The following is a 15322-nucleotide window of genomic DNA, read 5'->3' on the forward strand; positions in this document are numbered from 1 at the left end:
TTCTGAGTGTTATGGGCTTAAATACATCGTTTTTGCTCGCCATTCCAGTTTGGACCCAGCCATATGCAAATCAGTTTAGATTCTGCGCCCAATGGGAACAGTCCGGCCTAAACTGCCAGGCCATATGTCTTCAAATGTCCTTTCATTCGGGAAGTGAACACAAAGCAGTACCCACTGAACTGTACCCACTGAACTATGCACATAACATATTGCTCTTTGATATGCATGGTACATGTTCTTTGCAGCAGGCATATTACCCCTCTGCACTATCTTAGATGAGTAAAACAGCCACTAGACAAAACATGCTCCCATCTCTCTCCAGCAGGTACATTGACTTTCACCAAAGTTATCTTGGAATTTGTATTGTTGACCGAAACCTGCTGAATATACAAAGAACTTTGCAGTGTTTTTAAAACAAAACCGGTCCCCGCAAACTAAACTGGCCCCCTATCTTCAAGTCGCCCTGGGAAACGCCTGCTCCTGCCCTTTCACTGCTCCTGCTCATGCTCGATCAACACTCCTGCTTCATCAATTCCCCTGCCCCCTCCCTTCTCCTGGCCCGTCACTTCTCCTGCCCGTCACTGCTCCTGCCCTGTTCACCGCTCCTGTCCCGTTCACCGCTCCTGCCCCGTTCACCACTCCTGTCCGTTCACAGCTCCTGTCCGTTCACCGCACCTGCCCGGTCACTGCTTCTGCTCATGCCTAATCACTGCTTCTGCCCAGTCACCTCTCCTGCCCCTTCACCTCTCCTGCCCTATCACCACTCCTGCCCCGTCACTTCTCCTGCCCGGTCACCTCTCCTCTCCTGCCCTTTCACGTCACCTCCCCATCACGTCACCTGTCCATCACGTCACCTGCCCGTCACATCACCTGCCCGTCACATCACCTGCCCGTCACGTCACCTGCCCGTCACTTCCCCTGCCTGGTCACTTCTCCTGCCCCGTCACTTCTCCTGCCCGGTCACCTCTCCTGTCCAGTTACCTCACCTGCTCAGTCACCTCTCCTTTCCTGTTGCCTCTCAGGACCCGTCACTGCTCCTGACCCGTCACTTGTCCTGCCTCGTCACATTTCCTACCCCGTCCCTTTTTACTGCCCGTCACTTTTCCTGGCCCGTCGCCGCTCCTGCCCGTTCACTGCTCCTGAACTTTCACTGCTCCTGCCCGTTCACTGCTCTTGTCCGGTCAGCACTCCTGCCCGATCACCGCTCCAGTCCCATCACTTCTCCTGCCCCGTTCACTGCTCTTATCTGTTCACTGCCACTATCCGTTCATTGCTCCTGCCGGTTACCGCACCTGCCTATGCCTAATCACCGCTCCTGCCCCTTCACTTCTCCTGCCCCCTCACTTCTCCTGCCCATGTCACCTCTCCTTTCCTGTCACCTCTCCTTTCCTGTCACCTCTCCTGTCCGTCACTGCTCCTGAGACGTCAACTCTCCTGCCCCGTCACTTCTCCTATCTGTTACTTCTCCTGTCCAGTCACCTATCCTGCCCTAGTACCGCTCCTTTCCTGTCGTCTCTTCTGTCTGGTCACTGCCCCTGCCCAATTCACTCTGTGTACAAATTACACAAGGTGTCAAGTTCCCCACAGTACTCTGTCTGGGGAAAGCTCCTCTGTAATAACCAACTCCGATCTCACTGGCACTTGATATGCTAAAGGCAGAGGGTGGGCGCATTGTCATTCGAAAGAGGGTAATCAGCCTCAATCGGAATGACAATGGGTCTGCCATCGATCTGTGTGAGCTCAAGGGGGACGGGGCTGCTGCAGCCTCTGGAGTTCACAGAGAAGTGTGAGCAGCCCCTGGAATCTAATGAAAAAAGTTATAATTTTTAAGTCGGACTATTCTTGCCGTCCCGGGATGCTTGTTTGAAAGTAAGAAGTAGGGGAACAGACTGAATAATTTTTAGAAGTAGGGGCAGGCCGTGCCCTTCCGTTCCCGCCCACTTCTACCATTGGTATGAAGACACTTGGCGAAACCGTGCCTAATTCTGAAGGTTAAAGCAGACTTGTTAACAGCTGTCGGAGTCGGGGCCTCTTTTGTTGCTGCCTGCGTTTGGCAATGGAATAATAAGCACATCAACGGTGACAATCCGCGGGCAATAAAGGGCAAACCTTACTGGCTGAGAGGCATCCACTTGGAGACGAGCATTAGAATCTAAACAAAGCGTGATTGGATACCAGTCAGTGAGCAATTCTTATCCTGTATGACAAGCGGAAGGCGTGCAAGCAAAGCTGCCTGTTGGTTCTGCAGACAAACGAGGCTCGAGGTTAGATGAGAAAATATACACCTATTCCGAGTACTACAGGTCACAATGAGGCATTACATGCGGCATCTATGTTTTGCTCCTCGAATACGGCATGTTTAACTATTTTACCTGGACACATTTCTTCAGGTTTAGCTTAGTGAATATTTTTGGAATTTTGAGTCACTCTCAAACTCCTGCTTGCACTTGAAGATGACCTGAAGGGTATAATGTTGCTATTCAAGATACAGGGGCAGCTCCTGCACTAGGGCAGAGCGAGAAAGCCAAAACATAAAATGGTAATAACTTAAAGTTATTACCATTTTATGTTTGCTTTTGATTTTGCCATTGCGAGTAGGCGGGTGGGCTGATCTGCTCTTTTAGCAGGGCAGCTGGACCCTCTTGGCACTTTGCCCTTCTCCATGCAGGCTGCATTACAGCCTGCATGGAGCTATGACCAACCCATTAGGCCCTGGCTGGGCGGCTGCCTCACCAATCACAATTCTACTTGCAGAGTTGTGATTGGCTTAGTGAAGGGAGCCTGGCTGCCTGCTTTCTGTTCCCATCGGAGACAGAAGAGCAGGAGCAGAGAAGACGTGGGACCCGGCACGGAAAGGTAAGTTTAATAAAAATGTTGTAAACATTTTTTGCCCGGGAATCCCTCCCTCCGACACCCCCTGCGAATCCCCCCCTACTAACCCTCGCCCCGCCCCCCCCCCCCCCCCCCCACCCGCTAGCAATGCCGGCCGCTATTGTCGAGTTACAAAGTGCAATATGAGTTTATCAGGCCTAAAGATATTCTGTTCCTCAGTATTCCAGATGTTGGCACAAAAGGGAAATAAGGTGCAGAGAGATAGATCAATGAGGCCTGTATCTGAGATCTCAGTCACCGAGAAGCAGGAAGTGACAACCATAACGCTTCTTGGTTAATCAGCTGACAAATGGGTCACTATGCCACTTGTGATGCTATGTTTGGTGCCTTAAAAACGAAAGAGAAAAGTGTCTGGAGCTTGACAGTGGTATGGCTCGAAAAATTGTAAATGAAAACAGAACAAAGGGATCAGGGCAACTTATGAAGTAAATACTTTGGAGCACTGCCAGTGACAAAACTGTGAAAATGCTTGTAACTGACATGGGCACAAGTTGATAGAAAATGGCCAGTCACAGTGAAAAGCATCCTATAGAAAGGCCCGTAGCAGTCTATGTAATCTCACACTTTAACACATAATAAATAGGCTTCGATAATAGAATATCACAGAACACAATATCTAAATACACAAATATCGCCCACAATATACCAACAACCATAATATTGCGACCAGCGACGGCTCGTGGAGGGAGTTACGGTGGGGCAGGAGGGTGGGGAGGGGGAGGGGCAGGGTGGAGGTTGCTAAAAACCGGCATATGGATAAATGCAGGTAAGTAAACAATTTAATTAATAAAACGAATTTCGTAGTGCGCCTTGCATCGCAAAATGCAATGCAGTGCGAGCTACGAAATTCGTTTTATTAATTAAATTGTTTACTTACCTGCAATTATCCATATGCCGGTTTTTAGCAACCTCCACCCTGCCCCTCCCCCTCCCCACCCTCCTGCCCCACCGTAACTCCCTCCACGAGCCGTCGCTGATTGCGACCCTAGACTTAAAAATCGAATGCACTAATATCAACTATTATATGATTGCATTAAAAAATATACAAAATGCCTCAATATCAAAAACAAAGATAAAGATACACAAAATATCATAACCACATTAAAAGACACACAGTAGTGAAAAAAGAATGCAAGAATTTTTCACTACCAGGACATGTAAAAGTTAAACATACATGCACCCTGCCCTTATATGATTTATATGTATTAAAAAGGAAGGTTTGAGCCTGGCAAAAGGTTTATTTTGCCATTTCCAAATGGCAGTGTAAAACTGCACACAAAGGCTGCATTGGCAGGCTGGAGACTTGTTTAAAGGGCTACTTAAGTGGGTGGTGCAATAGCTGGTGCAGGCCCACTAGTAGCATTTAATTAACAAGCCCTCTGTATATGTTGTACCGCTTTACTAGGAACTTACAGGTAAATTTAATGTGCCAATTGGCTGTAAGCCAATTTTACCATGTTTAGAGGAGAGAACACATGGACGTTAGCACTGTTGAGAAGGGGTGAAGCGCACAGAGAGCTAAGGCCAATAAAACAAAATCATGGAGGAGTAAGGGTAAATGTTTGGCGGAAGACCACCATAAGGCTGACAGATCTACCAGTACTCATGAGCCTCAATTATGAGTTCTTCATAATTGTATTGGTATTTATCGCATCCAATGAATAATGATACCCTGGGGGTTGTTATCACATGCAATAAATAAAGGAAATTATGAGGATTGCCCTCACAATGGTACATAACATGCAGAATTTGGTACTTAAATCATAATGTGCAGATTTTGATGCTTACCGCACCACAATCTGCATGTCCTGTTATTTCCAGAGTCTTTTTCCCCAGCTAAATTTCAATAGATTTGACCTGTCAAAATGAATCAGAGGAAAAATTCAACTGTTGGATTTCTCTGACCTATGTATAATCCTGACACCCATCGAAAGAACGGTTTGGACAGATGTCAGATTTTTACTCACCACTCATGATTGAGATCTAAGGGGCATATTATCAAGAAAGCTCGATACATTATCGCCGCTTTTATCGGCAGGAAACTGCCGATAAAGCGGCGATAATGGGCTTGATAATATGCTTTATGGAATTCCAGTCGAAGCCCATGTTAGATGTCTTCACATCTAACATGAGCTTCGATTGGAATTACATGGAGCATATTATCAAGCCCATTATCGCCGCTTTATCGGCAGTTTCCTGCCGATAAAAGCGGCGATAATGTATCGAGCTCTCTTGATAATATGCCCTTAAGATTTCTCTGTCTCCCCACCCTCTTTTGTAGCTCTTTCTTCATCTATGGGCAACGTGTCAACAGCACTTGGTCGTGTATCTGTTTGTATCTTTCTTTGAGTGACTTTACAACTTGTACATGTGACATTTTTTCCTGTTTATAGCTCTCCTTTGAGTGACTTTACACCTTGTACTTTTGCATTTTTTTCTCTGCTTGTATCTCTTATGTAACTCTTCTAATCCAAAGTCCTTATGTATTGCAACTAGTTCTTTTGTAAAGCACTCTGACACCTTAGTGCAATGTTCGCGCTATATAAAATTGCATTCAATAAAATAAAATAAAATAAACGATTACATTTTGTTGCAACCCTGGTATGTTCATGAGTCTTTTTCTTCTATGCAGCCTCTGCTGGTGTCACAGCCTCAAGCCCATCCCTGTTAAATGCTAGATTTAAACCTAAATGGCCCCAGTTATGGATGGACTGCACCTGTTAAAATTCAGAGCATGGGGAGTGGAAACCAGCAACCAAAAGGGTAGAAAAATGCCAGGATTAAATGTAGAAACCTGTCAAAGATAAGGAGTGCTAAGCCCTTAACTTGACTTTGCCAGCTTTAGAATTAAATGGAGAGGTGTATCTGATGGATCAAGTATTCGCACGTTAAGCGACTTGCTTGTAATCAAGAACCTCAAATAACCTTAATAGACTAAATCAACCTGTTTGTGTTACTAATATTGCACATTTTACACTACACGGGGTGTCCCAGAGACGCTTGCTTATGTGTTTTCTAAAACGTAATACGCTTGCCTTTAAAATGGCCGCTGTTTTGCGGGAATTTAGTCTGCGCATGCGTCAGTCTTACCCATGTGATGTGACGCACTCGCAGTTTTGGTGGGAATTTGTTGCTCATGCACAATACAGCTAAAGATGGCTGCTTTATGTTCTTACATGCTCCGAGCTTGCATAACCGCTTTTGCAAAGCTGTTTGTTCTGCACTTACCTTAATGCAATAGTTATTATAAAGTAAGGGGTATAGTATAGCCATTTCATGGTATACAGTGTAATCTTTTATTCTGTGTTTCTAAATTGTTTTCGCTTGCTTTTCATGTATCGTATTCTTTGGGCCTGGGAGGCGCCTGTTACTCCATTTTGGAAGCCCGTATGGTACCAGTCACATGATGGGGGAAAAGAAAGCCATGCAGCAGTGGAACCCAGACAGCTGGCAGCCTTGCCCAAGATGCTCCTGGGAATCGACCTGTAACCCAGCAGGACGAAGCTGAACTGTACCTAAAACTGTTACATTGTAGAAATTGCTGCTGTATTGTACTCTGTAAATCTTATGCCATGGGAAACGAGAATGTAAGGGCTGGGTGCAAAAATGAATATTAAGCCTGAGAAAGTCTAAAATTTAGGTGGTGTGATGGCTTAACCTCCTCCTTTGTCCAATTAGAACTTGGGGATCCTTTCACTCGCAACATTGGGGGTGGTACACTGACCCGAAAAACAGTATAACTAGCCTAGGTTTCAGCTAGAGAAATTGTCCGACTTGTCCGAATAGCTGACCTGTCACTGACCCAACGCACTCTATAGGTGACTGATACAGAGAGCTGCGGAGCACTCTGTCCGAATTTCCACAGACCCAGTCAGGGCTTTGGGGAACCTTAAGTACTGGCGAAGCACTTTTCTGGGAGATTCGAGAACTCAATCGGGGTTATTGGCAGATTCCTTGCAGAGAGGGAGTAGCGCAGATGTTGCAACCGAAGCTGCGGGTGTTGGTCGTACCCTTTGGTGAACCCGGTCTTGATCCAAATCCTGGGGTTATTCTGTTCTGACTGTCCATGAGCTGTAAAACACAAACAATTGAAGAAGGGTCTGAGGGAAATTTAAAGACCTGCCCAGTTCGTATCCCCCTAACTGTAATCCTAACAACAAAAGAACCGGGGGTCTATAACGGCGCTTCAAGTACTCCGAGCTGCTGCAAAACTCCTACATAAGTGAGTTAGGCGCTAATAGAGCTGTACCTGCTCGCCTACTGGCAACCTGTCCTTGAGGGTCCTTTCCCGCCTTTTCTAACTGACCCGTGGCCAGGGTTAGTCTTCAACCTATCCTAGGTAAATATAAACCAGTGTGGGTGTTTGTTTTTCTAAATTTCCTTTCTAACATCTCGAATAAAGCATAATTGCCTACGTTCCTTTTCTCCCCCTCTCTCTCTATAAATAAGATTTTCATGTGTTATTGTCTATTAGCATGTTCCACTTTTTACCTACCTTTAGTCAAATACTGAATAGTTTGCATATGTAGTTTGTTCCATTCTTACCCTCCCTATAGAAAATAAGCACATCTGGATCAATCAAATTGCATAAGTTTTGTTTCCTCTGAACCGTTAGTGAATCTCGAAAGTCTACTTTGATTAGTATGTTCCCTTTCTTTACCCGCCTTTAGTGAAATTGTGAAAGTCTGTTATTCTAAATTATCGTGTTCCTTATTTCTCCTTCCCTTTATTTTGCCCGTTTCTAAATGATTCTTACTCTCATTCATAGCTATACGATATTTCTAATTCTAGTTATAGACAGTTTGATCTGTGTAAATCTGTGGCTCATGGCATATGATGATGATGATGATTAGATAAAGGTTTTCAAAACTTCCTGAGTTTGTGGTCATTATAAAGAGTACAAACATGTTTGAAATTGTATATCGTATTATGTTGTCTACTTACTCCACAGCTAGCTCCTTGATCCATTGTGATCTTAGGTACCTCTGTCGAGGATTGGTAAGTCAGGTACACAGAAATAATCAGAAAGGAACTGAATTGCTTGTAGTAGTGTGTAGGTTACCTGATTAATGTGTAAATGAAAATATTTGATGGGCCCAAGTGTGCATATTTTGGTAACAAAGTTAGTCGGGTGACCTGCGCGCTCTATCAGTAATTTTCTGGTAGGAGAGGATGGTTAAGGACTAGTTAAGATAGGTAGATAGGTTACTTGTTGATAACTGTGTAAAATAAAATTGCTGCTAAAAGTTTTATTGCTGCTAAAAGTATCGATTGATCAAAAGAAAATTGCTTTGAAATGTTATGAAATGTTTTTGAAATAAATTTCGATGTAATGCTGAGATATTGATACATCTATTAACAACTGGTTAGTGATTGTTATATGTTGTCTGGAATCCCCGGGGGCAGAATAGCGGGTGGTGAGGAGAATCCACCTCGCAGTGAGGTCAGTGGCTCGAGGAAAAGTAGTGCATGGTTAGGCAGAACTGGAAGAGCTAATTAGGGTTTCTGTATGAATATTTGAATAAATGATAGCAACAAGTTCGCTAACAAAACTTCAATTGTGATATAACCTAGTAAGGGTCACACGGAAGGAGTAGTAGGTTCATCGGAGCTTGAGTGACAGCAAAAGTGTTCACTAGTGAAACTTTAGACTTAGTATATATCCCGAAAAAAGTGGATGAGTCAAAGAAGTAGCAGGTTCTCTAATGCTTGTGTGAAGGATAGGCAGAAGGGATCTATCCGCAGTATATGAAAAGTAGACAGAAGAGGTTTACTTGCAGTGAAACAAATCTTTCCTTCTAGACACTCCAGTACAGTGGCGAATGTTATACGTTGTAAATTAAATAGAGCACTTGCACTTTAAGAAAGAAAGAGAGTGTCCGTTACCTTGTGAAAGAGGGAGTCAGTCGTGGTGCTGAGCTGACGTCACTCTGTGCCGCGCTGGTATTGGTCGATACAGCGGGAGTGTAACGGAGCTGGTATTGTAAAGGAGGGGTGAGCGCCGGAGCGTGAGACCATGTCTCACGGAAAGGCTGCGCTCCCATTGGTCGAAATTATTTGCAACCACAGTGTTGATTGGTTGTTGAAAATTGGAAGACGCGCTAGCATTGGAGGAATATAGTAAACAGAAGTACGTATTTTTACACGATTTAAGTCTTTGCAAAATATATGTGGTATCCGACTCATCCCGAGACTCGACCTGATCCTAGATACCAAGGGTTTGTGAGAGAACAGTGGAAAGGTCGAAGACTGCACGGAATGTACAGAGGCAAAAGAAAAATGACTATAGTAGACAAAGTCAAGAAGTATTTTAAGAGAAAGAAGCCCACCAGAACTGGAGAAGGAGTTATCATTCCACCACCAAATACTCCCGCTTCATTTTGATGTTTGACAGAGGGTATCATGCTTGTGTATGGTTGGAAAATTGGGTGGAATACACTAAAGATGATGGAATTTTAGCATTTCCCTTAGAAGGTACCTTTAATGGTAGGATTTTGTTTAATTTAAGGTATCGAATGAATGATTTGCAACCCAGACCCAGACTAACGCAATATGAGGCCCTAGAAGAATGGGAAATAGAGGCTTTTGAGCGAGACAGACCCAGAATGGACAAAGGGTTAGCAACATTTTATCCAAAGGCTCAGAGAGAGACCCGAGAGAAAAGAATGAAAGAATGGAGACAGAACATGATGGTAGAAGGACTGTTCCCAGTATTAACAGTAGACAAACCCGTAGGAGGAAAAAGGACAGAGAAAACCAGACACCTAATGACTACTGGTGATTCTGAGGATGAATACCTGGAGTATTTATTAATGAAAAATCCACTTCCATATAATGAGGAATCTAGGTCCCTGAGTACGAAAAAATCTATTCTTTAGACCTCCCTGTAATGAGGGGTCGAGTACGTCCGAGCGGACTGTTCCATATTATAGGTAATCCTGTGGTGAGGGACTAAGTATGACAAATCCGACTGCACCGAATCTTTACCCTCCATTGATTCCGCAAGTAGTACATGAAATTTCCATGGAAAAGGTCTTACAGGACCGAGAAAGCGAGGCTATAATTAAACAGAGAACTGAACTCATCCAGAAGATATCCCAGTTAAATACAAGTCCTGAGGCTTTGACAATTCCAGTAACTATTGGCCCAGTTGTTCCTCTTTACGGGGATAAACAGGCTAGTCCAAAGACTCCAGTTATTACTCCAGCTGTGGTGCAGCCAAGAAGAGAACCCTTCATAGTTGATGATCAGGCAAGTGAATGCGAGTCTGTAATTTCCCTAATGGACTTGCCCATAAGGGAAGCAGAAGGTAATTCACAGAGAAAGAGCACTCAGATTGGTGTAAGAGAAGTCCAGATTGAGTCATCTTCAGGTATTCGAAGTACCACAGTAGTGACTCCGGAAGAAATAGATTGATGGACCCGAGAATTAGAGAAAATAAATCCTCAGCCAAAACCATTATATATTTACAAATTAAGAATAGAATTGGAAGAACTGATGGCTGGGAACGTGGGACTAGACAGGCTGAACACCCTTAGTGAGGAAGAATTACTATTAATTTGCAAAAGTATTACCAGAAACACCAGAGTGTTCCATGAGAAACCAATTGACACAGCAGCTAACATGGGAATAGACGTCAGCAGATACAAAGTGTTGCAAAAACCCTACAGAGCAGAATTTTCTGACAAAGATTTAGAAAACATGAATGTGTCAGGGAAAAAGGTGCAGATAAGAGAATTGCTGAATCTGTTACAGAAATGGGGAGACTTAGAAAAATGGAAAGCCAGGTGGGCAAAGAAAAATGAAGACAGTAGATCCAGACAAGTGACTTCTGAATATGTCCTAAAAGAAGCTGAAAAGGCAGAAAAATTATATCCCATGAGAGAAGTGCCAGGTGGAGGATATGTACATGCTCCATGGTCCAGACAAGATATTGTGTCATTTACCAATGATTTCCCAGAATTACGAGAGAAACCTGTAGAATGGTACAGACAGGTCGAGAGATTTGTTAAAGTTAAAAAATGCCTCCTGAAAGATTTAGATGGGTTCTTTGACATTGTAATACCCGTAGATTTGTGGACAGAATGTACAATTGCTGTTGATTGGCCAAGTGAAGAATATGCCAGAGACCCAAAGACAGGAGCTCCTTCAGCGGAGGTGATGAGGAAGTATGACCAGGTAATATTGTACTTGAAAGGAAAGGTGCCTGCAAAAGAAACTTTTTGGACCCAAATAGATAGAACTACCCAGAATAGAGATGAAACTGTACATTCATACTATGAAAGACTGTTACAGGTGTTCAAAACGTACAGCGGGTTAGATAACATTGAAATGAAGGACATGACCCACTTCATTTATCGATTTGTGTTAGGGTTAAGACCTGAGATTTCTCAGTGGATCAAAGACAATAAAATCTGTTGGCAAGCTAAACCTATTGATGAAGTCCTGAAATATGCCAAATATTGTGAATATGAGCTGGAAAATAAACAAAAAGAACTAAAAGAAAAAGTTATGTGGGCACAAGTAAAATTAGCAGAGCACCAAGAACAGCAGTTAAATAAAATGACAAATACTGAGAATCAGAATCTCGGGGGTGGAGGAAACCAAGAGTAAAAATGAGTCGAGAAGAGGCCAGGAAGAAGTTCCCATGTCACGGGTGCAGAAAGATGGGGCACTGGAGGGACGAGTGTAAGGCTGTGCAGAACGATAATGTGCAAATTAATGATTTAAATCCGCAGGCACAGAATGAGGGACCACAGAAGACACAGCAACAGGTAAAACAGAATCAGTTGCCTCGTGCACCTAGGCCAAACTATAGGAGCAAAGCACAACAGAGTGAGGAAGCAGAGGTTTGGGAAGGAAGGGAGGATAAAAATGCAGCAACTTCGCAATTTTTGTTGAATGACACATTCCTCTGTGATGAACCTTTCTGACGGTGCCTGAGGGGGGGGGGGGCGAGGAGTGTGTGCTTGGCGCCTCCTTGCCGGTGGACCAGTCAGGGCCATACATTGAAGGAAAGGTTGAAGGAAACAACGTCACCTTTCTGTTGGACACTGGTGCTACCCATTCTACTGTGAGAACAGCAGACATTCCAAACCTACCCCTCTCGGGAGAAGCAATCCAAGTAGTGGGCATTTCTAATCAATTAATTAGTACCCCAGTTACAGAACCCATGGAGATTAAAATAGGGAATTTCAAAGAAATGCATAGGTTTGTTGTCTGTGACTCAAGTCCTGTGAACTTACTAGGACGAGATTTGCTGTGCAAAATGAACTGTACCATCTTTTGCACACCAAAAGGCGTTGAGATTCAGACCCCAGATGAAGACGGAATTTACAAATTAATGTTAATAAGACCTGACTCAGAAATCAAAAGACTGACAATACAAGACTTACCTGAAGAACTCCAACAGACAGTGAAACCAGAGGTATGGGATTTTACTGGAAAAGATGTAGGATTAAAGGCAAATGTTGACCCAATTAAAATTTCCATAAAAGAAGATGCAGTTTACCCAAATATTAAACAGTATAAAATGAGTGCAGAAGTGAAAGCAGGAGTTGCTATTGAAATAAAAAGGTTGTTGGAAGCAGGCATCATACAGGAGGTAATGAGCAGTCCTTGTAATTCGCCTATAATTGGAATCAAGAAACCTAGTGGGAAGTACAGGGTAGTGCAGGACCTGCGCAAGGTAAATAAAATTGTTGTTCCTTGATGTCCTATTGCGCCAAACCCTGCAGTGATCTTGTACCAAATTCCATGGAATGCTGGATGGTTTACTGTCATTGACCTATGTCACGCATTCTTTTCAATTCCATTGCATCCAGACAGCAAATTTCTTTTCTCATTTGAATTCGACAGTCATGTTTGCGTCTGGAATCGTGTCCCTCAAGGGTACACAGAGAGTCCTTCGATTTTCAATCAAATTCTGAAAATATGCCTTGAATCTTTGGTATTGCCTAGATAATCAGTCCTGGTCCAGTACATAGACGACCTCTTGGTGGCATCTAAAAGTCGGAAAGACTGTGTCGTTGACACTATTGCCTTACTGAACCATTTAGGTGAAGGGGGACATAAAGTATCACCAGACAAACTGCAGTTCTGTACCTCTTCAGTGAAATATCTGGGGCACCAGATAGAGAGGGGTATCAGGAAGGTTACCACAGAAAGGATTAGAATAATTCTAAACATGGAAATACCAAATACGTAGAAGGAAATCAGAATGTTCCTTGGAGTTGTAGGATACTGTAGACAGTGGATTGTGGGATTTGCAGTCCTAGCCAGACCATTAATAGAAATGACAAAGAAAGGAGCAAAGGACCCAGTGGAGTGGGATGATGAAAGCATGTCAGCTTTTTCAAGGTTACGAGAATGTCTGTGTACAGCTCCCGCATTAGGAATGCCTGATTACTCGAAAGATTTTCCACTATTTTGTGACACGTGAGACAATTGTGCACTTTCAGTCCTAACTCAAATGCATGGTTTGACTAGACGTCCAGTGGCATATTTTTCCCCCACTTTGGATCCAGTGGCTGCTGGATTACCTGGATGTCTGAAAGCAGTAGCTGCAACTTGCATGAGTCTTGAACAGAGTGAATCCATCATTATGGGACATCCTGTAACTGTATATGTTCCACATGCAGTTGTAATCCTACTGACCAGAACTAAAACCCAGTATCTCACACCTAGTCGGCTGACTAAGTATGAGAGAATTCTAGTAGGTGCAGCAAATGTAACCATTTCCCGATGTAATATTTTGAATCCAGCTACCCTATTACCAAATTCACTCATAGCAGAAGTAAAGGGAGAGGTCGAGCATGATTGCCTTGACCTGACTGACTTTAGTACAAAACCACGCCCAGACTTCAAGGAAATGCCCCTGACTATTGAAGATTTCGAGCTGTTTGTAGATGGCTCATGTCTGAGACACGCGGATGGAGGCCTAAGCGCTGCCTATGCCGTGTGTACATTAGAAGGTCCAGTAGAAGCATCCTATTTGTATGGAGTTAAGTCTGCACAAGTAGCCAAATTGGTTGCATTGGCAAGAGCCTGTAAATTTGGGAAAAGCAAGAGAATAACCATATACACTGATAGCCAGTATGGTTATGGGGTTGTGCATGACTTTTGCCAATTTGGGCTGCAAAGAGAGTTCCTGACTTCTTCAGGTACTCATATCAGAAACGGAAATTTTGTACAAGAGCTACTGGAAGCAATCCAGATACCTAAAGAATTGGCAGTGGTCGAGTGTGCTGCTCACAAATCTGGCGATGACAATGTGACAGCACGTAATCGATATGCTGACCAACTGGCCCAATATTGTGCAAAACATAAAATATCGATCAATATCAAATTGGGGGGAAGCGGAAACAGCTGCCAACTTATGGTGTTTGAAGATGTACCAAACATGGGAAGAACTAAGAGATTTGCAGAATGGTGTCATTGTTTACACTGATGGTATGCCTGTGTTGCCAGACAGCTTGCTTTCTCCTATGGCTAGATTGATACATGGAGATACACATTTAGGAAGAGATGCAATGGTCCTTGTCTTTAGACAGACATGGTTCAATTCGAGATTCAGGAACATAGCAGAGGCACTCTGCCAGAGGTGCTTGATATGCCAACAATTCAATCCTGGAAAGAAAACAGTAGTTTTACCAAGTAAAATTGGAAAAGCAGAAGGTCCTTCTATAAGATTACAAATTGACTTTATTCAGTTACCCCCCTGTCGAGGAATGAAGTACGTCCTCGTCATTGTTTGCCTATTTTCAAAATGGGTAGAAGCTTATCCTGCACGAAAAAAACGATAGCATCACTGTAGCTAAATTGTTACTGAGGGAACTGATACCTAGGTACGGTTTTCCAGTCACAATTGAATCAGACAGAGGTGGGCATTTTCAGAACGAAATAATAGGCCAAATCTGTGAAGCATTCAAAATTACACAAAAACTACACTGTGCATATCGCCCAGAGGCTTCTGGAGTGGTAGAACAACTGAATGGCACTATCAAGTCAAGATTGGGAAAAATGTGTGAATGTACTGGAATGCAATGGATAGACGCTTTGCCCCTTGTCTTGATGGGACTCAGAAGTATTCTGGATCGGAAGACAGACCTGAGCCCCCACGAGATTCTGATGGGAAGAGTAATGCGACAAGCATGGGTGCCAGGACACAAACTGTTAAACATTTCTGATGATTTGGTGCTAGAGTACTGCAAGCAACTAGGTGACCAAGTGCGTTCTATCTCTCACCAGATTGGGGAAGACGCCTTCGCCAGGCCAGCAACTCCATCCCATGATTTGAACCCTGGTGATTGGGTTGTAATTAAGAAACACACTCGGACGAGTTGCCTTGCACCGAAGTGGGGAAAGAAAAGACAAGTGATTCTTGTTACCACAACAGCGGTGAAGTGTGCGGGTGTGCCACGGTGGATCC

At 43.7% G+C, this 15322-nt stretch overlaps 1 protein-coding gene across 1 annotated transcript in view; it reads right to left on the reverse strand.

The window, feature by feature from the left end:
- Positions 1 to 15322, reverse strand: part of CDH17 (cadherin 17) — a 405204-nt gene that overhangs the window by 90262 nt on the left and 299620 nt on the right. The gene's annotated exons all lie outside the window — the stretch shown is intronic.

Source organism: Lissotriton vulgaris, chromosome 4_1, assembly GCF_964263255.1.
Source record: "Lissotriton vulgaris chromosome 4_1, aLisVul1.2, whole genome shotgun sequence".
Taxonomy (NCBI): domain Eukaryota; kingdom Metazoa; phylum Chordata; class Amphibia; order Caudata; family Salamandridae; genus Lissotriton; species Lissotriton vulgaris.